The sequence below is a fragment of the Mustelus asterias genome, chromosome 2 (genome assembly GCF_964213995.1).
Source record: "Mustelus asterias chromosome 2, sMusAst1.hap1.1, whole genome shotgun sequence".
Taxonomy (NCBI): Eukaryota; Metazoa; Chordata; class Chondrichthyes; order Carcharhiniformes; family Triakidae; genus Mustelus; species Mustelus asterias.
In genome coordinates, this window is record NC_135802.1 from 16,896,460 (window position 1) to 16,922,024 (window position 25,565).

The 25,565-nt window shown below is 46.4% G+C and overlaps 1 protein-coding gene across 1 annotated transcript in view; it reads left to right on the forward strand.

Annotated features, from left to right (window-relative positions):
- Window positions 1-25,565, forward strand: part of LOC144506078 (uncharacterized protein C9orf152-like) — a 42,667-nt gene continuing 17,102 nt past the window's right edge. The window contains exons 1-2 of the mRNA XM_078231898.1: window positions 1-123; window positions 3,988-4,224. The gene's annotated coding sequence lies outside the window, so the exon portion shown is untranslated. The remainder of the gene's footprint in view (window positions 124-3,987; window positions 4,225-25,565) is intronic.

Here is a 25,565-nt window from a genome sequence, read left to right on the forward strand (position 1 = left end):
ACTAGCAGGTTTAGCAGCTTTAAAAGTGGGTCGATCTGCAAGCCCAGATGTGATGTATCCCAGGCTGTTGAGGGAGGAGATATCGGGCACTGGCAGTAACTTTCAAATCCTCTCTGGCCACAGGTGAGATGCCAGACGACAGTTGATATTGTCCCATTATTAAAAGAGGGATGTCATGATAAGTTAGTCAAGAAAGTAAGGGTCCATTGAATCAAAGGCAAAATGGCATATTGGATCCCAAATTGACTGAGAGGCAGGAAACAGAGGGTGATAGTAGAGGGATATTTTTGTGACAAAGTCTGTTTCCGGGGGTGGGGGGTTCTTCGGGGCTTGGTGCTGGGGCCCTTGCTATTTGTGGTTACATTAATGATTTGGATTTAAATGTAGGGAGTATGATCAAGAAGTTTGTGGACGACACAAAAATCGGTAGGGTGGTAAATAATGAGGAAGATAGCCATAGACTGCAGGAGTATATTGATGGATTGGTCACGTGGGCAGAACGTGACTAATGGAATTCAACCCAGAAAAGTGAGCAGTTAGGGAGGGTTATTAAGGCAATCAATTACATAATGAGTGTTAGGCTCCTGGAAAATACTGAAGATCAGAGGGACTTTGGGCAAATCCACAGATCACAAGGTGATAGATAAGATGATTAACAAGGCAGATGGGATACTTGCCTTTATTGTCTGAGACAGAATACAAGAGGAGTGAGGTCATGCTGGAACTGTAAAAAACATTGGTTAGGCCACTACTGGCGTACTGCATGCAGTTCTAGTCACCACATTTTAAGATTGCACTGAAAAGGGTGCAGAGAAGATTTACCAAGATGCTGCCTAGGCTGGAGTCTGAGCAATGAAAGATTGAACAGGCGAGGCTATTTTCCTTGGAGTAACAAAGATAGAGAGGGAATTTGATAAAAGTGTGTAAGGTTATGAATAGCATGAATAGAGTTTTTATTCTCAATTGTGGTACATGGGTGTTGCTGACGAGCCAGCATTTATTGCTCAGCCTTATTTGCTCTTGAGAAGGTGGTGGTGAGCTGCCTTCTTGAAATGCTGCAGTCCACGTGCTGTGGGTTGACCCACAATACCGTTAAGGGAGGGAATCCCAGGATTTTGACCCGGCAACTGCGAAGGAACGGCAATATATTTCCAAGCCAGGATGGTGAGTGGCTTGGAGGGGAACTTGCAGATAGTGGTGTTCCCATGTATCTGTTGCCCTTGTCCTTCTAGATTGAAGTGGCTGTGAGTTTGGAATGTGCTGTCTAAGGAACCCTGGAGAGTCCTTGCAGTGCATCTTGTATATAGTACACATTGCTGCTACTGAGCATCGGTGGTGGAGAAGTGGAAGTTTGTGTTTATGGTGCCAATCAAGCAGGCTGCTTTGTCCTGGATGGTGTCAAGTTTCTTGAGTGTTGTTGGAGCTGCATCCATCCATGTAAGTGAGGAGTATTCCATCACACTCCTGACTTGTGCCTTGTAGATGGTGGACAGGTTTTGGGGAATCAGGAAGTGAATTACTTGCCACAGTATTCCTAGCCTCTGACCTGCTCTTGTAGCCACTGTGTTTATGTGGCGAGTCCAGTTGAGTTTCTGGTCAACGGTAACCCCATGGATGTTAACAGTGATGGTAACACCATTGAATGTCAAGGGGCATTGGTTAGATTGTCTCTTATTGGTGATGGTCATTGCCTAACATTTGTGTTGCACGAATGTTACTTGTCACATGTCAGCCCAAGCGTGGATATTGTCCAGATCTTGTTGCATTTGAACATGGACTGCTTCAGTATCTGAGGAGTCACACATAGTGCTGAACATCGGTGAACATCCCCACCTTTGACTTTATGATGGAGGGAAGATCATTGATGATGCAACTGAAGATGGTTGGGCCTAGGACACAACCCTGAGCAACTCCTCTGAGATTTCCTGGAGCTGAGATGACTGAGCCCCCGCAACCATCTTCCTATGTGCCAGGCATGACTCCAACCAGCGGAGAGTTTGCCTCCTGATACCCATTGATTCCAGTTTTGCTAGGGCTCCTTGATGCTGCACTCGGTCAAATGCAACTTTGATATCAAGTGCTGCCACTCACACCTTACCTCTGGAGTTCCGTTCTTGGTCAATGGTTGAACCAAGGCTGTAATGAGATCAGGAGCTGAGTGATCCTGAGGGACCCAAACTGAGCGTTCGTGAGCATATTATTGCTGAGCAAATGTTGTTGGAGAGTGCTGTTGATAACTGCTTCTATCACTTTGCTGATGGTTGAGAATGAACTGATTGGGCAGTAATTTGCTGGATTGGATTTGTCCTGTTTTTCTGTGTACAGGATATACCAGGGCATTTTTCCACATTGCTGGGTAGATGTCAGTGTTTTAGCTGTACTGGAACAGCTTCATGAGAGGCACAGCAAATTCTGGAGCACAAGTCTTCAGTTCTATTGCTGGAATATTATCAGGGCCCATAGGCTTTGCAGTATCCAATGCCATCAGCTATTTCATGATATGACATGGACTGAATCAAATTCACTAAAGACTAACATCTTGTGATGCTGGGGACCTCCAGAGGAGGCCGAAATGGATCACTACTTGACACTTCTGGCTGAAGATTAATGCAAATGGTTCAGCATTCTCTTTTTCACTGATGTGTTGGGCTCCTCCATCATTGAGGATGGGATATTTGTGGAGCCTCCTCCTTCAGTGTGTTGCCAAATTGTCCACCACCATTCATGGCTGGATGTGACAGAACTGCAGAGCTTAGATCTGGCATTTGGTAGTGGAATTGTTCTATCTATTACTTGCTGCTTATGCTTTCTGGCATGCAAGTAGTCCTGTGTTGTAGCTTCACCAGGTTGACACCTAATTTTTAGGAATGCCCGGTGTTGCTCCTGGCATGCCCTTCTGAACTCTTCATTGAGCCAGGGTTGATCCCCTGGCTTGGTGTAATGCTAGCATGAGGATTGGGCCGGACCATGAGGTTGCAGATTGTGGTTGAGTTCAATTCTGCTGCTGCTGATGGCCCACTGCACCCCCTGAATGCCCAGTCTTGTATTGCTGTTTGAAGCCTATCCCATTTAGCATGGCGTTAGTGCTACACAATCAAGGAGCCCTAGCAAAAATGGGATTTAGTGTGACAATAGTTAGTATCCTCAATGTGAAGATGGGACTTTGTCTCCAAAAGAACTGTGCGGTGGTCATTCCTACCGTCATAGACAGATGCAGGCAGGTTGGTGAGGATGAGGTCAAGAATATTTTCTCCTCTTGTTGGTTCCCTCGCTACCTGCCGTTGTTCCAGTCTAGCAAGTATGTTCTTTAGGAGCCAGCCAGCTCTGTCTATGGTGGTACTACCAAACCACTCTTGGTGATAGACATTGAAGTCCTCCACTCAGAGTACATTCTGCATCCTTGCCAGCCTCAGTGCTTCCAGCAAGTGGTGTTCAACATGGAGGAGTACTGATTCATCAGCTGAGGGAGGATGGAGCAGGTTTCCTTGCCTATGTTTGACCTGGTGCCATGAGACTTCAAGGGGTCCAAAATCAATGCTAAGGATCCCCAGGGCAACTCATTCCCAACTGTGTTTCACTGTGTTGCCAGCTCTGCTGGGTCTGTCCTGCCACTGGGACAGGACAGACCCAAGAATGGTGATGACGGTGTTTGTAATCTCTGATTTAGTGTGACTACCTTGATTAGCCTGTAAGACAGCTGTCCCAATTTTGCACAGACCCTCATATGTTACTAAGGAGGACTTTGCAAGGTCAATAGGACTGGGTTTAATGTTGTTATTTATGGTGCCTAGGTTGGTGCCAGGTGGGCTGTCTGGTTTCATTCCTTTTTGTTTTCTTTGTAGTGGTTGGATACAAATGAATGGCTTGCTAGGCCATTTCAGATAGCGTGTTCCAGATCTTAACAATCCTCTGTATGAAGCAATTTCTCCTAAATCCTCCCAGTTCTCTTGCAAATTATTTTAAAACTATGGGCTTGGATTTTTGCAGACTCTTCACAACTCCACAACATATCCAAAATGGTGGACGGACCCCGGATCCAGGCCTCCTTCCATATCCGGCAGAAAACATTTTAGCTGCAGAGGGCGAGAATTCCAGGGGAGAGAAGTGACATGTGGGAAAACTGAAATCAGCTTGGCCATTTCAACTCAATGCTGGATTCAAACATCACATTTTGCAGCAGTGTGGAAGTTAAGAATCTTCAGATGCTCACGAAAGGCAGATAAGGTCAGTAGAACTGTAAAAGCTCTCAAGTTATTTAAATTGCCAGTCCTTTAAAAATTGAGTTGGGAAAATATCTGTTCTAGTGGTTTCAATAGCTGTTTGTTGACATAGCTCTAAATGCTATCATTATAGCATTATTAATGCTTCACTGTTTCCCACAACCTATCATTATTAAAGTGGAGCGTGTAAGTTTACAGTTTGACAGCTCCAAACAAGTTATTAAAGGATTAGCTGTCTTTGATGTAAGGTTATGAATACTTGAAGGAATTTAATTATATTGAATGGGCTTTCATGAATGACAGATCTTTCTATCGGGAAGTCTGCAATAGGTATTTAGAACTTTATTTTTTTTAATCTTAGCATGGCTCTGGAAGTCTGCCTATGGTGAATACTGGTTAAGTTGGCATTTGGGATATAAGGGGTGGGGGGAGGGGTGGACATGGGTTAGCATGGAGGGTAAGATAGGCCATTGTTTGTGGATGATATCTGGATTGGCATGTATAGGCAGGGGGAGCGGGTGAGGAGACTGCAGGGTAAGGGCTAGAGAGGCCAATGCTTAAGTAAATAACTGGGTCAAAGTCCCAGAGAACTGAGGCAGACAGTTAACCTTAGTGCTTAGTAGTCCAAATGACTGCCTCCAATCTATGTCCAGAGGCAATGAGCCCCGGTGGCCCCGGAATGAGGATCCTGCCATTCGGAGCACCTTATCCCAAGGCAGGTGTGCCGAGCCAGAAGATTTCCCAGCGAGGTGCACGTCCAAGGCAGGTGTGCCAAGCCGGAAGATTTCCCAGCTAGGTGCACCTGCCATGGGATCAAAAATCCAACCCAAAATCTTTGTTTACAGTTTAACTACAGTAATCGGGGAGGGGGAGGGCGGAAGGGGGAGAGAGGAGGGGGGAGAAGAGGAGGGAAGGGAGGGGAAAGAGGAGGAGGTGAAGAGGGAAAGAGAGAGGAAAGAGAAGAGGGGGACGAGGGAGGGGGAGAGGAGAGGAGGAAGAGGAGCGGTGGGGGAGGGGAGTGGGGGAGGGGGAGAGTAGGTGGGAAGAGAGGGGGAGAGGAGGGGACAAAGATGGGGGAAAGAAGGAGGGGAAGGGGAGAGGGAAGAGAATAGGGGAGAGGGAAGGGAGGGGGAGAGAGGGGAGGGGGAGGGTGGGAAAGGGCACAGGGGGAAGAGGGTGGAGAGGAGGGGGAAGGGGAGAGGGAAGAGGAGGGATGAGGAGGGAGAGGGAAGAGGTGAAGGGGAGTTTGTATTTGGGGGCTTGAGGTGTGTGTGTAGGGGGAGGGTATGAGTGTGTGGCATGAGTATGTGTGAGCGGGACACGTCTGAAATGAATTTGAGCAAAAGATCAGCATCACTCCTCCCATTATAAATCACAAAAAGGTAAGACTCAGAAGTATTTGTTGAATAACAGAACACTTTAATTATAATAAATGTACACATATAAGACACAGAAACATCTTTTAAGTTTGTTTTTGTACGTTTGTAACTATTGCACAATTTCTTTTGTGCTTTAATTCTTCAATATAATAAGAATGTTTCTTCCAGGTTCCGTCAGTGCTCTTGGGATGTTAAAAGGTTCCATGGCTGGAAAAGTTTGGGAAATTCCTGGTTAGGGTGTCAAACCTGTGTGACTGAACCTGGGAGTCTCTTGCCTTTGCTTCTTTGTTTTCTTGTGCAAGCATACTTGTTAGCCACTAGGGGGGAGTCTTTTGAGTTGGACACCAATTTTATGAGTCAGCCAGCAAAGAGATGATAATGTTGTGACTCCACAAGATAAGTTATAAATTTTGGTTGTTTTAGACCAACCCCCTCACCCCTTGTTCTTAGCGTCAACAGAACACTCCCCTTCTGCCCCTCATTCTTATTATCACTAACAACCCTGGTCCCAGCAATTATAGAATAGAATACCTATCATACAGAAGGAGTCCATTTGGCCCATCAAGCCTGCACCAGCTCTCCGAAAGAGCACCTTACCCAGGTCCATCACTGTAACCCCGCGCATTTACCATGGCTAATCCACCTAACCTAACACATCTTTGGACACTAAGAGGTAATTTAGCATTGCCAATTCACCGACCTTGCACAGAACATAGAACATAGAAAGCCACAGCACAAACAGGCCCTTCGGCCCACAAGTTGCGCCGATCACATCCCCACCTCTAGGCCTATCTATAGCCCTCAATCCCATTAAATCCCATGTACTCATCCAGAAGTCTCTTAAAAGACCCCAACGAGTTTGCCTCCACCACCACCGACGTCAGCCGATTCCACTCACCCACCACCCTCTGAGTGAAAAACTTACCCCTGACATCTCCTCTGTACCTACCCCCCAGCACCTTAAACCTGTGTCCTCTCGTAGCAACCATTTCAGCCCTTGGAAATAGCCTCTGAGAGTCTACCCTATCCAGACCTTTCAACATCTTGTAAACCTCTATCAGGTCACCTCTCATCCTTCGTCTCTCCAGGGAGAAGAGACCAAGCTCCCTCAACCTATCCTCATAAGGCATGCCCCCCAATCCAGGCAACATCCTTGTAAATCTCCTCTGCACCCTTTCAATGGCTTCAACATCTTTCCTGTAATGAGGTGACCAGAACTGCGCGCAGTACTCCAAGTGGGGTCTAACCAGGGTCCTATAAAGCTGCAGCATTATCTCCCGACTCCTAAACTCAATCCCTCGATTAATGAAGGCCAGTACGCCGTACGCCTTCTTGACCGCATCCTCCACCTGCGAGGCCGATTTAAGAGTCCTATGGACCCGGACCCCAAGGTCCTTCTGATCCTCTACACTGCTAAGAATGGTACCCTTCATATTATACTGCTGCTTCATCCCATTGGATCTGCCAAAATGGATCACCACACACTTGCATAGCTTTGACTGTTGGAGGAAACTGGAGCACTCAGAGGAAACCCAAGTAGTCACAGAGAGAACATGCAAACTCCACACAATCACCCAAGGCCAGAATCAAACCTGAGTCCCTGGCGCTCTGAGGCAACAGTTCTAACCACTGTGCCACCGTGCTGCCCATCCCGTGTCTCTGGTCATACAGTTGAAGTATACATTATTTGACTTCATAGGACTTGGTCACCTTGGCACTTGCTGACCCATTTTTTCAGTGTGCTCCTGCCCCATGGAATTCATTTCTTCCTGTTTTCTCCCCTTATCCAGTCTCTTTCTACCTACATCGTGGCTCCTCTGAAGCCTTATGTCACTTAAACAATTTTCAGTTTCCTAGCCCTAACAATCTTCACGATGTATGCCCAATTTCTCTACATCTCTTACCATGTGATATCACTTGACTGATGGCGGGGGGGTGGGGGGGGGGGGGGGGGGTGGAGGATGGGGGGCGGGGGGGGGGGATTGGACAGGCTGTATCCATTGGAGTTTAGAAGATTGAGTGGTGATCTTCTTAAAACATATGAGCTCTTCTTGAGGGGACTTAATATGATAGTTGCTGAAAGGGTGTTCCCCCTTGTGGAAGGACCAGGAGACAGAGTTTAAAAATAAAGGGTCTCCCATTTAAGATGGGGATGAGAAGAACTTTCTTTCTCTCAGTGTCATGAATCGTTGGAACTCTCTTCCCAGAGAATGGTGGAGGCAGGATCAATTAATATTTTAAGGCAGAGGTAGATAGAATCTTGACACTAACAAGGGTGTCAAAGGCTATCACAGACAGGCAGAATGTAAATTTAAGGCCACGATCAGAACAGCCATGATCTTATTGAATCATGGAGTAGGCTCAAAGGGCCAATTGACCTACTCCTGTATGCATGTGAAAGGGTTAAAAATCATTCAATGCAGAAAAGTTGCTGGGAAACTGCTAGAGCTGCAAAAACAATGGAGCTTTGATAGACCACAAGAGGGTTGCAACTGCAGATTGCATTTGTTTCCAGATAACAGCCCAGGACCAGGATTTTTTTTTCAAAAATATACTTTATTCATAAATACTCTGAAATAAATCATTACAGAAATGACATTTTCAATCATTACGAACAGTGCAAAAACAATCATATTTACAATTTCCTTAACTTCAATATTTTACAATACTCAGTTTCAAGACATTACATACATTACAGTTCAGTTCCTCAACAAATTATATACATTCGTCACATTTCACTGTGCTGTTTTTACAGAGTTGCACACCGTTACGCAGTCCGAGAGTTTTTTATAGTTACTGGCCCCTCCATCTGCCTTGAAAGACTTTAAACGGTGGCCTTCCCTCTTTGTGCCTTTGCGGCGTCTGCCCCAAGCTTGAGAGTGTCCCTCAGCACGTAGCCCTGGACCTTCGAATGTGCCAGTCTGCAACACTCGGTCGAGGACAAATCTTTGCACTGGAAGATCAGCAAGTTTCAGGCGGACCAAAGAGCGTCCTTCACCGAGTTGATGACTCTCCAGCAGCAGTTGATAGCCCAGGACCAGAAATGTGCTTTGATAGAAGTCGTAAGTCACAACTCAGGGTGCCAGACAGTCAAAGGCATGTGTCTATTGATAATGTCGTTGTGGGTATGTGCACTGTTGACAATTGGATATTGTAATGAGGTAAGCATAGGTTTACTGTAATTGGGTGAACACTATTGTGGGAAACAAATGAAGTAATAAGAAGTATCAGTTGGGACTGGATATTGATTACCTTTGAATAAGTGTATAATTTTGATTGGTATATGCTAACAAGGGCATCACGGTGGCACAGTGGTTAGCACTGCTGCCTCAACTCCAGGGATCTGGGTTGAATTCTGGCCTCGGGTGACTGTCAATGGAGTTCGCATGTGTCTGCGTGGGTTTTCTCCAGGTGCTCCAGTTTCCTCTCACAGCCCAAAGGTGTACAGGTTAGGTTGATTGGCTATGCAAAAATCAATCCTTAATGTCAGGGGAATTATCAGAGTAAAAATGTGGGTTTATGGTGATAGGGCCTGGGTAGGATTGTTGTCGGTGCAGACTTGATGGGCCGAACGGCCTCCGTCTGCACTGTAGGGATTCCATGAATTACTTTTAATTGAATCTTTTTTCTATTCATTCGTGGGACATGGGCATTGCTGGCTGGCCAGCATTTATTGCCCATCCCTAGTTACCCTTGAGAAGGTGGTGGTGAGCTGCCTTCTTGAATCGCTGCAGTCCACGTGCTGTGGGTTGACCCACAATGCCATTAGAGAGGGAATTCCAGGATTTTGACCCAGCAACTGCAAAGGAACGACAATATGTTTCCAAGTCAGGATGGGGAGTGGCTTGGAGGGGAACTTGCAGGTGGTGGTGTTCCCATTTATCTGCTGCCCTTGTCCTTCTAGATGGAAGTGGCTGTGGGTTTGGAAGGTGCTGTCTAAAGATCTTTGGTGAATTATTGCAATGCATCTTGTAGATAGTATACACTGCTGCAACTGAGCGTCGGTGGTGGAGGGATTGAATGTTTGTAAATGTGGTGCCAATCAAGCGGGCTACTTTGTCTTGGATGGTGTCAAGCTTCTTGAGTGTTGTTGGAGCTGCACCCATCCAGGCAAATGGGGAGTATTCCATCACACTCGTGACTAGTGCCTTGTAGATGGTGGATAGGCTTTGGGGAGTCAGGAGGTGAGTTACTCGCCGCAGTATTCCTCTGACCTACTCTTGTAGCCACTGTGTTTATATGGTGAGTCCAGATGAGTTTCTGATCAATGGTATTAAGGCATAATTGCCATTGTATTCCTTTGTTCTAGGAATCTGTATGCCATGTGTGTGGAATCAGGTTTCCCCTCCTTTGGCTTGAATAAATGCCAATTTAAAAGTCCAAAAAGCTTTGTCTGGTCTCTTGAGGGGAGCAAAGAATTCATTGTTACTACCAAATATAATCTTTTCAAACTATAAACCACAGAAATACTATTGTAGTGTACAACAACAACAACAATGCCAAGAGCAAAAAGAAAAAAATAACACTTACTGACCAATCAGCACTCTCCCTTGTAGCCTCTGCTGCCTGTTTCACCTAATTCTCTGTTTTCACCCAACTCCAAAAGCACTCCTCTCAGTCAGGCAGCACTCACAGTGCAGTCAGAGCAGCACTCTGAGGCCTCTGTTTTTATAGGCACAACTTACAAAGCCCTGGAACTGGTTTTAACTAGTTGTACAAACAACCAGCCAAGTTCAGTTGAGAGCTGACTCAGCTGATTCCTGTTGCAGGAATGCACTAAAGTGCAGCTTTTCACTTCCCAAATAAGAACTAATTTATCTCACCCTGAAAGCAAATTTAATGACTACTTACCTCCTTATAACTTACCACATTGAACTCCCTGTTTTCACCCAACTCCAAAAGCACTCCTCTCAGTCAGGCAGCACTCACCGTGCAGTCAGAGCAGCACTCTGAGGCCTCTGTTTTTATAGGCACAACTTACGAAGCCATGGAACTGGTTTTAACTAGTTGTACAAACAATCAGCCATGTTCAGTTGATTCTTTCAGTTGACTCAGCTGATTCCTGTTGCAGGAATGCACTAAAGTGCAGCTTGATTGCACTTTACCTGGGTTGATCCTCACCTGGGATCAACCTAGTAAATCTTCTCTGGAATTTCCTTGGATAAGATCAAATAGGTTCACAGTATTCTAAGTGTGGTCTAACTAGTGCCTTGTATAGTTTTAGCAAGACTTCCCTATTTTTAGACTCAACTCCCTTTGAAATACAGGCCAACATTGCCTGAACTGACATGCTAGCTTTTTGTGATTTATGTACAAGGACTCCCAAATCCCTCTATTCTGCAGCTTTTCTCCATTTAAATAATATTCAGCTCCTTTATTCTTCCTACTAAAGTGCATAACTTCACATTTTCCTTCATGATATTCCATCTGCCAAGTTTTTGCCCACGCACTTAAACTCTTTATCTCCCTCTTTCGACTCTCATGTCTTCATCATTTGCCTTCCCACCTATTTTTTGTGTCATCCACAAACTTTCCAAATATTAGCTATTTTAGAGCAGCTTTCTTTCACCTGCTGCCAGGTTTTGTTGCTCATTGGTTTTTGGGGACAGCATTAAGCTGGCTGACTGTGGGAGACCCGGACTCCAACCTGAGTCTGGTGCTACTCAAAATCTCAGTGCAACCGAGATGGAAACAAGGCTCACTGATCTGCAGCTCATCCAGCAACTCATCCTAGGAGTTCTTTCTCTTCTTTTGGGGGAGCACCGGTGGCAAAGGGCCATAAAATCTCTCCCTTGATGACTCCTGCAGTCTCTCTCAACACTGCTGTTCTGGTGCTCAGGCTAATGCACCATCACTCACTTTCCCAAAGCTCACTGCTCCTCCAATCATAGGTTGTTTCTCTCCTGCACTTGCTACTAATAAGAACAACTGTATCCCACTCGTGATGGGAGAGAAATAGCCTGTGACTGTAGGGGCAATGGGAAAGGAGAGTGCGTGTCTCTAATAATTAAGTGCACAATAATTCATTGCACAGTTTAAAGGGAACCTACCTCAGCACCTGCTTTCCACCCTAATTTGTCTTCCTTGATGATAGCAAAATTTCAATCACTAGTGCCAAACCTGACTTCAGTCTTTAAAAAAGAAAGTCAATTAATGATTCAGAGCTTGAAATTTGTTTTCATAATTATCCCCCAATTACCTCACAAGTCCGCAGGCAGTCAGGATTAACCATACTTCACTATTTTAGAGCATTTACCCAGAAGGAAAAACTGAAGCTTTAAAATTAAAGGCCAGGTTGTCTGTTAAATACCACAATTATGGTGCAGATGGTCAAACTACCAATGAGCACTGCTACAGCAAATCATCTAGTTTTTTTTAACCACCTATTTCATTTGCATGTCATGGGGTAAAACCTTAAACTAGATTTTTTCACCGGGTTGCCCACCTGTGTTCTCAACCTAATCAGGTTGAGTTTTAACGAAATCTTATGTTCACTTTCTGAACTTTCATTGTTCTATAATGAAGCAATTTCAGTTCAAAGATTCACTTAATTACTTAATACACTTAAAAGCGATTGACCCACTTAATTCCTTGGGATTTTTAAAAAGTAGTTAATGTTATAATTGTGTTCAACATTATTACAAACCAAGCTTCATTCATTATGCGTACTTGCCTTTACTTTTACTCTGTAATATCATGGCAGAATTTTTTTTTAATTTAGTGATAAAAGTAAGTAATTGTGGAATACAATCTGTGTATCTAAAACTAATTTTCTATGGATTGTTGAAGTATGAGCAGGCAACCAATTTGAATGTTGAAAGTGGTTTTCAAGATTGATCATGATGAAATAATCAATTTAGTATGATCGTCCCAGGATATCAAACATACTGTCTTCTCACCACAAACAGCCTTAATCATTCATTTATTTAAATTTCACCGTTCTTCCTGTCAGACTGTTTCAGACCATCCTGTGATGTCCAATGGATCATTCATTATTAATTGCAGTCTTATTTAGATGTTTGCTTTATAAAAAAAGTTCTTGACTGACAAGTTTGTTCTTTCTGAACAATCAAGACATGCCCTCTCAATAAATCATATTTTAGAAACAAAGTCTGTCTCGTTATCTTGACGATGCAATACTGTACTCAGACTAATTCTTTAGAGGAGCAGCATTTTTAATAAAAAGTGACAATATTTCAATTTACAGATGTTCCTTTCCAGGGTACATTTTTCATTCTAAATTATGACTTTCAAAATTCTTTCTTGTGAATTGTGTGTGCAGGGTCTATCTGAGAGAATATATGAGTAGATGCAGCTCACAACACACAAACATTCACAGATCCAAGAGCAAGCTTGCATTGTTCTCGCTCTCTGCATTATGTATTTTTTACATTACCTGTGTAGATTTACCACTGTGTTCATCTGCATTTAATCACCCAGAAGTGCTGAGTGGATGATCTTTCTCTGCTTTCTCCGAAAGTCAGTCTTCAGCCAATTTGATTCGCTCCACTTGATTTTTAAAAAAAGTTACTGAGTGCGCTAGACACAGCAAAGATTACAGCCCCAACAATTTCCAGGCTAAGGTGTTGAAGACCTTTGTTTCATAAATAGCTGCACCTCTAACCAAGATGTTCCAGTACCTGGAAAGCTGTAAAAATGATATCCAGGGGGCATCGTCAAAAATTACTCAGAGCGGCCCTATCTTCAAATAGCAGGACAAATCCACCCCAAACAATTACCACCCTATTAACCTACTCCCACCGATCAGCAAACTAATGAAAGGGTCATCAACGTTGCTACCAAGCAATGCTTACTCAGTTTGGATTCTGACAGAACCATTCAGCTCCAGAAATTATTACAAGCTCAGTCTCGACATCAACATGTCCTGAAAACAAAATAAGGGGGGGCCGGTTCAGAACAGAGTTGAGGGGGAACTTCTTCTCTCAGAGGGTAGTGAATCTCTGGAATTCTCTGCCTATTGAAGTGGTGGAGGCTTCCTCATTGAATATGTTTAAATCACGGGTAGATAGTTTTCTGATCGATAAGGGAATTAGGGGATATGGGGAGCAGGCGGGTAAGTGGAACTGATTCGCTTCAGATCAGCCATGATCTTGTTGAATGGCGGGGCAGGCTCGAAGGGCCAGATGGCCTACTCCTGCTCCTATTTCTTATGTTCTTAAACTAGTGGTGCCGAAAGCCTTTCCACCACCTAAAAGCCATGCCAGTAATGTGTAAGAATGTTCTCCATTTTCCTGGATGTAAAAGCTGCAACAACACAAGAATGTCACCACTGGCTGAAACATTCACCCATCAGCACAGAAATTCTGAGGGTGTCGTTTGTAGTACCTACAGAATGCACAACAATAGCTCACCTTCCAAACCTGGGATCAACACCAGCAGAAGGAGAGGAATCGGGGAACACTCTCCAAGTTCTTCTCCATCATACATACACTGTACCATTGTGCACCTGGACATATTACACCATTGTTATATTGTGGTTGAATCAAATTTCTGGAATTCCCTAGATATAACTTTTAGTTTTAGGGAGTACTTTTAACATAAGGATAGCACTTCAAAAAAGTTTGCTACCACCTTCTCAGAACAATTAAGGATCTGTAATAAACATTGGCCTTACCAGCAAGCTAACATTCTGAGAATGAAATACTTTTTAAGTGCATAATGTACTTTTAGGAGCGTGCTTCTGAACTTGCATGTGTAGTGCTGCTGTTATAGCCTATGCGTCTGCTTCTTAAGATAGTCTTTAACATTTTTTGAAGTAGCCTTTGGAAATAGTGCATTAATCACTCTAGAATACAGGTTGACATGATCCAATATAAGAGAGATCATCTCCTGGCATTGGGATCAACTTAGCAAATGAACAGCTGCTCTCACAGTTGGAGCTATCAATAATTTCCACCATTTCAAGGACCTCTGCCAAGGCGTTCTAGAAAAGATATCCTGTAATTGAATATTCATTGTTCCTTTGATGTCACAAAACGTAGATTTTAAGGATAACTGATTTAAAAATGTACAGTTTTACTTCCAAATCTTTAAATTAAGTTTAAAAGCCTTTTTCAAAATAGAGGTATGGACAGACATCTTGGCACCTTTCTGTGTTTGTTCAGACTCTGTTATCTCCAGAACTGATCGCAGAGTCACTAAAATGCAAGACTCCTCCAGGGCTATCTATTTAAACTTATAAGGGCACAAAGACTCCTTAGCTTCTGAGAGAACAGGAATCAGGAAGGGACTTCAAAGGAGCTCAATGAATTTACTTATTTGTCTGGTGGAACATTGGCTTATTTGAAATTAACATTGTGGCCATTAAGTTTTGGCTATGATAAAGGCAGGCTGCGAAAACCATGTGTGCAAAACCCCGAGGAAGAATTCTTGAGAGACATAATCAGAGAGGGTTCTTAGCCAAGGGAGAACAAAGAGGAAGGTATCTAGTAATCAACTGTTGTACTGCTGAAAAGAATCTAGGAATCTTCAAGTATCATAACAAGCAGAACAAGTGAGCAACAACAAATCTCTCACTCCCAAAATCTGCTTGACCTGATGAGTCCACCTGAAAAATCAAGCATTGACTAATCAACTACATGCAGAAGAGTTTATTGATCATGAGGACTACATCCTGTCTGTTCTGATATTTCTGGGGAGGAGGCCGCCCAGCAGGAAGAGGAGGAGGATGACGACGATGAGCAACACCACACAGGCGCTGGAGGGCTGGCGATAGTAAGGGTCAGGCATTCGAGGGTGACAAGGGAGGCCCTGATCACCACGCGCTTTGGTCACTAGGGGTCTGTGTTGCCGCACATGGGTTCCATTCCCCATCCCCCACCCCCGTGCAGTTCTACAATCTCCTGCAACATAGTAACACCAGCGTGGTAGCCTGGGTACGCTGTATTAGCGAGTTTCTGTGGCAGGCAGGAGGGTGATGATGACTTGCCATTGTGATGATGCTCTGGTGCAAACTAGTCTGACTACTACCTGAGCTCCGCATGCACGCTGGCACCTGGGCCCACATCAAGGTGGTGGGTAAGGGAGCACTAAACACCCATGCAGGGTTGTAGGGCGGGTGAGGTGGGGGGGGAGGGGATCTCTCTTGGGTTCTGGGAATGCCATGGCAGATGCTGTAACTTGCTGCCAATGCATGACACCTGCTGTAGCCAGTGAATTATTTGAGCGCCTTGATTTTCACAGTAGCAATGCATTGTGGGGCCTCCCCCACTGACATCAACGTGCAGGGTCCCTCCGGCGACTGTCGTGGTTAGTACATTCCTGTTAGAGACAAATTAGGCACAGGTGTGGAGTGAAATAATATTTACTGGTGCAAATAAAAATGCCTTCAAAATAAGTGATCATGTAAAAACATTTAAACGTTAGACTTTAAAGTGCCTAAATATTCTATCTAACTAGTGTTGCCTTCACCTGTGCGATCTTAGTGCCGTTGAAATGGGCCCGATTTTACCAAACGGGCGCGAAAACTTGGTAAAGTCGGGCGTGAGGCGATTAACACGATCCGCACCCATGTCCACGCAGATGCCCACTTTACCAAGGCCCAAAAATGGCCATGATTAGAACTGCGCCCGAAACGGGCACAACATCAATTTAAATGCATTTGCATGCATTTAAATTGACTTAGTGAGCTGGACGCCCAATCTTACTTGCATTTCCCCCTTTACCGTCGCATTCGCCCATCCAGATTGGGCGCAAAACAGACATGCTCAGCAAAGGTCAGTTTTGGGTGCTCCAGCTTCTGAAGAGGTAAATTCAGAGCTTCCAGTGGCTCCCTGACTCAGATCGGTGGTGGGTGGAGGGAGGAGGGAGGCCCGGTCATTCTCTGGTAGGTGGCGGAGGGAGGGCTGATCATTCTCTGGTGGGAGTGGGGGTGGAGGAGGGAGGTGGGCCAAATGGCTCTCTGGTGAGGGGGGGGGAGGAGGAGGCCAGATGGCTCTCTGGTGGGGGGGGGGGGGGGGGGGGGGATGGTGGTGGGGGGGGTCTGCTGCCAGTCTGTGGGCGATCGGTGGGGGGGGAAGGGGGACCGCTGCCACTCTGCGGGCGATTGGTGGGGGGATAGGGGGACAGGGGTCACGGTCGGTCTGGATAGCGGGCCGGTGGGTAGATAAGGGGGACAGTTGTGTTGTAGGGTGGGGCGATATCTGTGAAGGCCATCGCTCCCGCTTTTTGCTCCCGGGCCGCTTTATCTGCTTTTTGCGGCCTGGGAGCGATGTGACAGGGGGGCGTTTTTCAAACTTTTTTCCACTGTGCATGTGCAGTTGAAGGCTCCAATCGGAGCAGCAGCGTTTCGAGCACGATAAGCCCTGCCCACAGCGCGATTCAGACTCGCGATTTTGTTTTCAGGCTAAGCGGGTATGGGGGCGCATAAGAATAGGTTTCCAAGTCGAATCTGAATTGTGCCCAGATTCAGCACTTAGAATCAAAATGGTAAAATCACCCTCAACTTCTTAACTTTACGTGGCCTACCACTATGTCTTGGTGTCTCCCCATGATGGTGGAGGTGGCCAGCTGTCTACCGCGCCCTGTGGCCTGTGATGCTCTTGGTGATCGTCCTCTGGAGGGCCTGGACCTTGAGGGCCTTGGCCTGCTTCCAGGTGTCAGGGATGCATTGATGACACCTCTTCATCCCGCTGCCCCTGAGATGCCCCAGTGTCAGGAGGCGGGGTGTCAAAAGGTGTAGCCATAGCCGCAGTCTCCTGTGTGGAAGGCCCTGGCATTGGCTCGAGCCCTTTCTCCTCCCTCAGGGTTCCTGTGCGCCCCTGGGTCACTCCATGGGACGGCGGTGCTTCTGCAGTGGGCTCCAGAAGCTCCAGCATCACCTGGCTCTGCCAGTCCTGGAGGACCACCTGCATTCTTGCCATGGTGGCCAAGCCCTCTGTGATGGCCTCCTGAGTCGGGGCCACCTGACAATGGCAGCAGCAAGTGCCTTCTGAGACTGGAGGAGGGAATGTCCAAGACCTCTGGCACACGGGAGGCTGACGGAGGCAAGGTCTCAGCTGACAATGGCAGCGCAAGCACCCTCTGAGACTGGGCCACGTTCTGCAGCCCCTCAGCCATGACCCTCTGTGAGTGGGCCATGTTCCCATGGGCTGCAGCCATAACCCGCTATGTCTCAGCACTGGCCCGCTGGCTCTCCTGCAAGCTCTCGAGCCTCTCAGCCATGGGCCACAGAATCTTGAGAAGCCTGTTGAGGCCCTCCGCTGTGGCCTGCTGTGACTTGGCCCTGGCCCTCTGGGACTCCACCGTGGCCTGCGGTGACTTGGTCATCGCTTGGACCCTGCCACTCATGGTGGGGATTTCCTGCCCAGGCTTGCCACCCTGGATGCCACCCTTGCAGTGTTGACCTGGGAACTACGGAGGACAGGCAATAGCTGGTCTCCCTAAAAGCTTTGAGACTCAACCCAACAGCCTCACAGTCGGTCTAGTGTTGCTGTCAGCTTCTCCTGTATTCCCTGGCTCTGTTGCTGCATCTCCAGCAGCTGAGGGAGAAGTGATCACAGAGGCCCAGCATGTAGCCTGGGGCCAGCTGAGTCCTTGCCTCCGGCAGGTCCCCGCATGCCAGAGGCCTCAGACGTTCCCTCCTCCACCCAATATACATCAGCAGATGTGTCGTGCGCACCAGAAAGTGAACCAGATGCCTCACCACTAACTTGAGCACTGATGTGAGAGTCTCTGGGATGGTGAATTGCAAGGTGGAAGCTGATGCGAAACTGGTGCCTGCCTCGGAGACCCCTTCATCGGTTTCCTCAGCGGAGGAGCTGTCAGGGGCAGGATTGGTGGGACCAGCAGTGGGGGCCACGATGCCAGATGGCCCAGGCACATCGGGGTCACTTCCTGCAATACAGGACACAAGGTTAAGTGCAAAGGAGGGAGAGGAATCTGGGCTGCAGGCAACTTACTTGAGATATCTCCAACGACTGGAGGATTGGCAGATGCTCACTTCTATGCTCCAGCCTGACCATGCTGTCACTAATGGTCCACATCCCTCCCTCTCCTGCAAGCACCAGTGCTTGCTCCTTAAAGGTGGTGACGACCCGAATTTCGGGCACACCACCCTTTGTCTTCGCCCTCTCCTGGCGATTATGGGCATTCTTCTTCTGCTGGGACAGAGGAGCCATGTAAAATCTGATGGCACGAGTCCTGCAGGGTATCAGGGAGTGGTCCTCAGAAGGCAAGTGTTGTGATACTCTTTGAGGGGGCGGGGGGGGGGGAGGTTCTTGGAGATGAGGGGCTGAAAGCATGCAGGGTGCCGGGGATTGGGAGATCTGGGCATTATTTAAGGGGAAGATGCTGGATGAGGTTAAACACTCACCCTTGTTATCTGGATTAGGTCATTCAGTTTTTTGCAGCACTGCTTCCCATTCTCCTGGCCAGTGCCCTGGGACTAACGCATACTGCCACCACCTCCCAGGCTGCGTTTCCATCCTTTCCCCTGGGATGGCTCCTTCTGGGGAGAAGAAGGTGTCTCGCCTTGCCTTCATCGCCTCCAGCAACCTGGCCAGATCCGCATCAGAAAAACAGGGAGCTGTCTTCAGGAGGTCATTTATTCCTGCACTGCCTGCCTATTTGTCCATCCTTCGGTTTTATATGTGCTGATGGCGGGGGGGGGGGGGGGGGTGGATTTGTGCCTCTGTGATGGTTGGGGGCAGGGGAGAGAGTGGGTCTTGTCAGTTAGCCATCGGGGCCAGGGAGGTGAAGAGGGGGGCCATATGCAAGGGGGTGCGGGGGGGCGGGGGGAGGTAAAGGGGTCACTAACATTGGTGGGGAGCTTCTCCGATGTCCATGGGGGGGAGGGGAAGGCTGAGTCTGGCCCGGGGCATTCTGTCAAGAGAGCTGCTTTTTGTTTAGCTTTTTCTGTGCATGTGCAGTTTGTGGCTCCGATCTGAGCTGCTGGTTGTCTGGTGAATTAAGCCCCGCCAACTGCTTCCAGTGGTTAGAAATGGTCTCGCCCATATTTTCAAAGACTGAGTGCATAAGATTCAGTGTGAAAACTCGCCCGACAAACGGATCCGGAACTCTCCCGTTTTCACGCTAGCTGGACACTTAGAAAAAATCCCACCCTAACTGTTTCTCTTCCCACAAATGCTGGCAGACGTGCTGAGTTTTTCCAGCATTTTCTATTTTTATGAAAGAATAAATTATATTAAATTACTTGAATCACTTGCAAATTTAAAAGGTGCTTGGTACATACACACATACATTCTTAGCTCACAGAACACTTTGAGGAAACACCATTTACATGGCTGTGACAATACACATAGTAAGAAGTCTCACAACACCAGGTTAAAGTCCAACAGGTTTATTTGGTAGCAAATACCATAAGCTTTCGGAGCAATGCTCCTTCGTCAGATGGAGTGGTCTCTGTTCTCAAACAGGGCACAGACACAGAAATCAAATTGCAGAATACTGATTAGAATGCAAATCTCTACAGCCAGCCAGGTCTTAAATGCACAGACAATGTGGGTGGAGGGAGCATTCAACACAGGTTAAAGAGATGTGTATTGTCTCCAGACAGTACAGCTTGTGAAATTGTGCAAGTCCAGGAGTCAAACTGTGGGGGTTACTGATAATGTGACATAAATCCAACATCCCGGTTTAGACCGTCCTCATGTGTGCGAAACTTGGCTATCAGTTTCTCTCAGTGACTCTGCGCTGTCGTGTGTCGTGAAGGCCGCCTTGGAGAACGCTTACCTGAAGATCCAAGGCTGAATGCCCGTGACTGCTGAAGTGCTCCCCCACAGGAAGAGAACAGTCTTGCCTGGTGATTGTCGAGCGGTGTTCATTCATCCGTTGTCGTAGCGTCTGCATGGTTTCCCCAATGTACCATGCCTCGGGACATCCTTTCTTGCAGCGTATCAGGTAGACAACGTTGGCCGAGTTGCAAGAGTAGGTACCGTGTACCTGGTAGATGGTGTTCTCACGTGAGATGATGGCATCCGTGTTGATGATCCGGATGAGGAGGATCGCAACAGACACCTCCAGACGCTGAAAGATGCCCTCATAAGAACAGGATATGGCGCTCGACTCATCGATCAACAGTTCCGACGCGCCACAGCGAAAAACCACACCGACCTCCTCAGAAGACAAACACGGGACACGGTGGACAGAGTACCCTTCGTCGTCCAGTACTTCCCCGGAGCGGAGAAGCTACGGCATCTCCTCCGGAGCCTTCAACATGTCATTGATGAAGACGAACATCTCGCCAAGGCCATCCCCACACCCCCACTTCTTGCCTTCAAACAACCACGCAAACTCAAACAGACCATTGTCCGCAGCAAACTACCCAGCCTTCAGGAGAACAGTGACCATGACACCACACAACCCTGCCACAGCAACCTCTGCAAGACGTGCCGGATCATCAACACGGATGCCATCATCTCACGTGAGAACACCATCTACCAGGTACACGGTACCTACTCTTGCAACTCGGCCAACGTTGTCTACCTGATACGCTGCAAGAAAGGATGTCCCGAGGCATGGTACATTGGGGAAACCATGCAGACGCTACGACAACGGATGAATGAACACCGCTCGACAATCACCAGGCAAGACTGTTCTCTTCCTGTGGGGGAGCACTTCAGCAGTCACGGGCATTCAGCCTTGGATCTTCAGGTAAGCGTTCTCCAAGGCGGCCTTCACGACACACGACAGCGCAGAGTCACTGAGCAGAAACGGATAGCCAAGTTTCGCACACATGAGGACAGTCTAAACCGGGATGTTGGATTTATGTCACATTATCAGTAACCCCCACAGCTTGACTCCTGGACTTGCACAATTTCACAAGCTGTACTGTCTGGAGACAATACACATCTCTTTAACCTGTGTTGAATGCTCCCTCCACCCACATTGTCTGTGCATTTAAGACCTGGCTGGCTGTAGAGCTTTGCATTCTAATCAGTATTCTGTAATTTGATTTCTGTGTCTGTGCCCTGTTTGAGAACAGAGACCACTCCATCTGACGAAGGAGCATTGCTCCGAAAGCTTATGGTATTTGCTACCAAATAAACCTGTTGGACTTTAACCTGGTGTTGTGAGACTTCTTACTGTGCTTACCCCAGTCCAACACCGGCATCTCCACATCACAATACACATAAACATTCTGGGTCTTTGGAAAAGCCCTGCTCCTACTGTCCCACTTTTCACATGCCCATAATTCCCTCCAACTAGTTTCCCTTCAGTATTATAGGCTATTCAATTGCCGTGCCTGCTGTCATCTGTGCATCAGTATAATGATCTGGTCAGAGTCAGACTTCTAGCTCTGCTGGAGTTTGCCATGTGTCTTTCCAGAACTTGCAATGTAATAAAAATTAATTGGATTGCTTTCTCTTCCCACACAAATTGGTTCAGTTAATAGAATTAGCACACTAATTGTAATACTAATAATCATGAAGAATACAAAGGTGCACATTAACAGCTTAATAAGAAAACAATAAATCTATTAAAATTAATCATCTTATTCTGCTTTGGAAGCTCCATTGCATTCCTATGCGAAGACTATCTTCAGTCTCTTTGCATGTTTCTTGTTGAATCTTGATGTTTGTACATGGAGAGTCACAGAGTCACAGAAGTTTACAGCATGGAAACAGACCCTTCGACCCAACTTGTCCATGCCGCCGTTTTTTTTTAAACACCTAATCAAGTCCAAATTGCCCGCATTTGGTCCATATCCCTCTATACCCATCTTACCCATGTAATTTTCTAAATGCTTTTTAAAATACAAAATTGTATCCACCTCTACTACTACCTCTGGCAGCTTGTTCCAGACATTCACCACTCTCTGTGTGAAAAGATTGCCCCTCTGGACCCTTTTGTATCTCTCCCCTCTCACCTTAAACCTATGCCCTCTAATTTTAGACTCCCCAACCTTTGGGAAGAGATATTGACTATCTAGCTGATCTATGGCTCTCATTATTTTATAGGCCTCTATAAAGTCACCCCTCAGCCTCCTACGCTCCAGAGAAAAAAGTCCCAGTCTATCCAGCCTCTCCTTATAACTCGTCCCGGTAGCATCCTAGTAAATCTCTTCTGCACTTTTTCTAGTTTAATAATATCCTTTCTATAATAGGGTGACCAGAACTGTACACAGTATTCCAAGTTTGGCCTTACCAATGTCTTGTACAACTTCAACAAGACATCCCAACTCCTGTATTCAATGTTCTGACCAATGAAACCAAGCACGCTGAATGCCTTCTTCACCACTTTGTCCACTTGTGACTCCACTTTCAAGGAGCTATAAACCTGTAACCCTCGATTTCTTTGCTCTGTAACTCTCCCCAATACCCTACCATTAACTGAGTAAGTCCTGCCCTGGTTCAATCTATCAAAATACATCACCTCGCATTTATCTAAATTAAACTCCATCTGCCATTCGTCAGCCCACTGGCCCAATTGATCAGGATCCCCTTGCAATCCAAGATAACCTTCTTCCACGATGCCATCAACCTTGGTGTCATCTGCAAACTTACTAACCATGCCTCCTATATTCTCATCCAAATCATTATATAAATGACAACTAACAGTGGACCCAGCACTGATCCCTGAGGCACACCGCTGGTCACAGGCCTCCAGTTTGAAAAACAGCCCTCTATAACCACCGTCTGTCATCAAGCCAATTTTGTATCCATTTGGCTACCTCACCCTGGATCCTGTGAGATTTAACCTTATGCAACAACCTACCATGCGGTACCTTGTCAAAGGCCTTGCTAAAGTCCATGTAGACAATGTCAATTGCACTGCCCTCATCTACCTTCTTGGTTACCCCTTCAAAAAACTCAATCAAATTTGTGAGACATGATTTTCCACTCACAAAGCCATGCTGACTGTCTCTAATCAGTCCTTGTGTCTCTAAATGCCTGTAGATCCTGTCGCTCAAAATACCTTCCAACAACTTACTACCACAGATGTGAGGCTCACTGGCCTGTAGTTCCCAGGTTTTTCCCTGCAGCCCTTTTTAAAAAAAGGCACACCCTCCAATTTGCCACCCTCCAATCTTCAGGCACCTCACCTGTGACTATCGATGATTCAAATATCTCTGCTAGGGGACCCACAATTTCCTCCCTAGCCTCCCACAATGTCCTGGGACACACTTCATCAGGTGCCGGGGATTTATCTACCTTGATGTGCTTTAAGACTTCCCGCACCTCCTTCTCTGTAATATGTACATTCCTCAAGACATCACTATTTCCCCAAGTTCCCTAACATCCATGCTTTTTTTAACAGTAAATACTGATGAGAAATATTCATTTAGGATATGTGGCCCAGCACACCAGCTTCTGGTCAGTATCTGTGCTCGGTTTCCTGGTTTTTGCATCAGCTAAACCTAGACCACAATCTGAGCCAATTCTATACGTGCCAACATAGAAACATAGAAAACTACAGCACAAAACAGGCCCTTTGGTCCCACAAGTTGTGCCGAACATATCCCTACCTTTTAGGCCTACCTAAAACCCTCCATCCTATTAAGTCCCATGTCCTCATCCAGGAGTCTCTTAAAAGACCCTATTGAGTTTGCCTCCACCACCACTGACGGCAGCCGATTCCACTCGCCCACCACCCTCTGTGTGAAAAACTTCCCCCTAACATTTCCCCTGTACCTACACCCCAGCATCTTAAACCTGTGTCCTCTCGTAGCAGCCATTTCCACCCTGGGAAAAAGCCTCTAAGAGTCCACCCGATCTATGCCTCTCAACATCTTATATACCTCTATTAGGTCTCCTCTCATCCTACGTCTCTCCAAGGAGAAAAGACCGAGCTCCCTCAGCCTATCCTCATAAGGCATGCCACTCAATTCAGGCAACTGCACCCTTTCAATCTTTTCCACATCCTTCCTGTAATGAGGCGACCAGAACTGAGCACAATACTCCAAGTGGGGTCTGACGAGGGTCTTATATAGCTGCATCATTATCCCCGGACTCCTAAACTCAATCCCTCGATTGATAAAGGCCAGCACACCATACGTCTTCTTAACCACCTCCTCCACCTGCGGGGCCGATTTTAGAGTCCTATGGACCCGGACCCCAAGGTCCTTCTGATCCTCTACAGTACTAAGAGTCTTTCCCTTTATATTGTACTCCTGCATCCCATTTGACCTGCCAAAATGGACCACTACGCATTTATCTGGGTTGAAGTCAATCTGCCACTTCTCCGCCCAGTCTTGCATCCTATCTATGTCCCTCTGTAACTTCTGACATTCCTCCAGACTATCCACAACCCCACCAACCTTCGTGTTGTCGGCCAACTTACCAACCCATCCCTCCACTTCCTCATCCAGGTCAACCTACAAAAGCTGACACACAAATTTAGAAAAGTTGCGAAAGCATCAGTGAAAGGTTTATGACTCATGGTGGGCAAACTGCCTTGAATGAAGGCCCAAGATCCAGGCCCATTGCTTCAAGGAATTTGATTCAGTTAAATTCCTTTTTAATACATGGGATTTGGGGATTTTTATTTAGGACCATTTTTCTCAAGTCCATTATTTGTGAAAGCTGACATCTAGTGGCCTCACACATGCATTGTTACTAATTGTCTTCTTTTGGAGTAAACATCAACTTTTCCAGCTGCAATTTGAGGGCTTTGAAAACAGGTGTTGAAATCCTCAGTACCTCATTCACTTCCGTGTTGTTGACAGTTTGCTTTCTGCTTCTAACTGAGCTGGCACCAGCCCCAGCTCATGAGAACATAGGATGGGCTCAATAGCCTTGAGAGTGACGTGTGTATGAACAAGGAGAGTGGCAGAGGGTTGAATGCAGCAACTCTTTGTTCAGGGCATGCCTTGTAAACCCATTGTGTTAGATGGAACCATGCCATTATCTGCATTTCTAATGTGAAAGAAATAATTGAAAAGGAGTGAAAGTGAACCCACAACAAGACAAATCTGTGATCGTCATACAGTAAGGAAAGGGTTAATCAGACTTCCCTGAAGTTGAATTTCACTTTAAAATTAATT